This window comes from Theobroma cacao, chromosome 2 (genome assembly GCF_000208745.1).
Source record: "Theobroma cacao cultivar B97-61/B2 chromosome 2, Criollo_cocoa_genome_V2, whole genome shotgun sequence".
NCBI classification, from domain to species: Eukaryota; Viridiplantae; Streptophyta; class Magnoliopsida; order Malvales; family Malvaceae; genus Theobroma; species Theobroma cacao.
The window spans coordinates 16,396,514-16,399,728 of NC_030851.1; the positions used below are offsets into that span (position 1 = coordinate 16,396,514).

At 35.0% G+C, this 3,215-nt stretch overlaps 1 long non-coding RNA gene across 1 annotated transcript in view; it reads left to right on the forward strand.

Annotated features, from left to right (window-relative positions):
• The window catches only part of LOC108660890, a 28,422-nt gene extending 28,376 nt beyond the window's left edge, over window positions 1-46 (forward strand). The window contains exon 3 of the long non-coding RNA XR_001926593.1: window positions 8-46. This is a non-coding gene — a long non-coding RNA (uncharacterized LOC108660890). The remainder of the gene's footprint in view (window positions 1-7) is intronic.

Sequence of the window (3,215 nt, forward strand, 5' to 3'; positions counted from 1 at the left end):
TTTTCAGATCAGGTGACTGTTGGACCCTAGATCGAGGAGTCCCCGTAGTGCATCTCTTGAGTATGTGTCTGGCATTCGATAGTAATCCCTTTTACTGTAAATGTCTCCGTTGGAAGTCATGGGTTCTTTTGTATTGTGAATACAATCTAACAATGTGAATATGTGTATGCAATGTAAATTGCTAAATACATGACTAAAATAGTGCATGTATATTATTCTCGATAATGCCATTGTGTTTTGGCTATGTTCACACCCAAGAAAAGGTGTGTGTGTGTATGCATGATATGATAAATTTGTTAAGCAAAGGTAAATGGATAGGCTTGCTTGGGTTTAGTGAGCTATGCTCATTGAGCTCATGCGCTGGTCATGGCCCGGGAAATTGGGTCGTGACAAACGGCATCTAGCAATACATCATGACCACTCAAATCTCAGAGAGTCAATTAAAAAATTTGACAAAGCCCTTCAGTGATAAGCCTCTTAGTGCAATACGGTATTTTCATCAAATATTCCAGATATGTCATAAAGCATGGCTCAATGTCTACTTTCAACATTCATATTAGTTCTCATAATTCATGTCTAGCTGTATGAATTTAGGAAACTAACTTTCTTCAAATTCATCATGCTTTGCCCAAAAACTTTATACAAGTTAATCAAGAATTGAGAACAAGTGAGATACACCCCCTCATATCACTTGGGGTGATGAATCCTCTCTTGACCACTCATTCACCTTCGCATGCTTCATGGCATACCCAAAAACACCCTGTTTAGGCATTTGATCGCCTCCAGACCCATAACAGTAAAATTAAAGTATGTCATTCCCCATATAAGATGACTTGGTGTCTAATGTCTAAGGACTAGTTGCACAACTATCACATGAGAACATATTCCATAGACACTTGAGTGAAATACCAAATGAAGTTCTCATTGCTAGTCATGTTCAATGAATTTGTTCTTTAACAAGCACCTACATGTTATCCACAAGTATCCCATATACTTCACTCTATGAGATCGATTGCTTACTTCCAAGTAAGGAGGCTTAACATGTACCAGTCTTTGAGCATTGTCAATGCCTTGTCTTAATAATACTATGACTAGGAACAATTTTAGGAACATTGTTTTGATGCATAGTAATCTCATAATTGTAACAACTTTACAATTCTCTTGCAAGGCCTTTATGTTCCATGGGCTTCATCCAATTAGTACTTAATAACTCTTTATTATTGCACTAACATGAAGGAAAGACTCTATCACATATAGTTATGTGATTAAGTTTGCCTTAAATGACAATTTATATTCCTTGACCAATTCAATTAGTGTAAGGACATATAGCAACATCGAGGTCGAGGGGCTGAAGGATGGTGTGTAGAAGAAAAACTATCCCTAGTAGAATGTTGAGGTTGTCTAAGACTGAGATTCATATCAATTAGGAGTTTAGGGTGCAACAACTCCTCACTAGCATCCCAATTTACACCAACTTGCTTGCACAAAGCTGTAATCAGAGAAAGGAACCACAAGCAATCCCACTTTTTTTGTGCAGTGTGAGTCATGGCTATGTAAATTACATGGCCAATATCAATTGTGCATCCCATCATGATGGGATGAATAAAGATGGCCCGATCTTTTGTGACATCACTGAGATGTATTGTAAGAAGTAATTTGGAAGCCACTAAATATAACCATATCATAGAAGATGGTTTCATCATATTTCTCTTGAATGAAACTGGTGCATTATTGAAGATTCACCGTTGAGCACCCTTTTTACAAAGTATACGAAAGATATCATCCCAATCCTCATGCTTAGCTAAGTATTAACCATAGCCATCGATTTTAATATCAGGAGCTTCATAAAATTGATTGATGGCAAAGCTCGAGAATGGAACCAATTTACCTTGCACAAAATAAGATCATTTGTAGCTTCAACAATGTTAGCATAAAATTCTCTTACCAAAGGGATAATTCCAACTGCAGGCAAGGCACAAAAGTTTTGCCAATGGTGTTCATTAATCATTGGTTGAAGGTCAACGTGTGTGATCAACCCTTGATCCAGTCTTTGTTTGGGTATTGCAATTTTGTTGACTAGAGAATTAGCTCGTATAGCCATAACATCAGCTGACACAAATCTAATATGATCAAACGAACCACAAAAATTTTGTCTTGCTTGTTTAGGTGCCATTCTTAAATTTCTTGCAATTAATCTCAACCAAAAAAAAAGAAAAGTACCAAAAAAACATAAGTTAAAATAAATAGATACCCATAGTATCAAGTAAAAGTCTAGGAATTAAATTCTTTTTAGACTAAAAGGCATAAAAAATAATTGTAAATAAAAAAACTTACCATATTCCCAATTTCAATTTAACCAAGAAATTTAAAGCACAAATCAAAACAATTTACCATACCCAAAAATAACTAAGCACAATGTCTCAAGAATCATGAATACGCATCACAATTTTCAACAAAATAAATAAAGTAAAGCAAGCCAACAATATTTCCAAAATTAAAGAAAAATTGAAAATTTTCCTAAAATCTTGAGGAACTAAATGGAAAAGAATATGTGATGAATATTTTTATGATGTGGGTAATTGGTATGGGAGATATTGAGGAGAAGAGAAGAATGGGTTGAAAAGAGAAGATTTTTATTATGTGCACTCCCACTCACATATAGCCGGGTCAGCAACGGCTTATGTGCACTCATACTCGTACATAGCCGGGTCAATATCTTGACACAACATTATTCGTATATATCTATCAACATAGTGTAGTAGTTCAACCATCCATAACAGCCACATGTCACATCATAAAATCAATTTATCAAAGGCTTGTTCCCAAAGCACTCGTTTTTAAAGAAAGTTGAATAAAATCATTCAAGTATATTGTGCAAATAAGTTTACATTCCCAAAATAATTTTTGAAATGCAAGTCCACTCACCGGTGTTTATTGAGCCTTTAATCGACTCTAACTTCCCTAATGGTCCAATTGGGACGGTGTGGCTTCGTTGGAACCTATCATCACATTAACATCACAATTATGTTAATTCACATACTTATAGAGTCCAAAAGCTTTCTCTTAGCTTACTTTAAATGGCCATTAAATGGCTATCCATTTTCATTATCATATCATTCCAAAGTGAATTAACAATCTCAACTACAAAATATTCACAAATCAAATCTCTAGTCATTTTCAACACTAAAATTTCAACTCAAATTTACTACTCACCT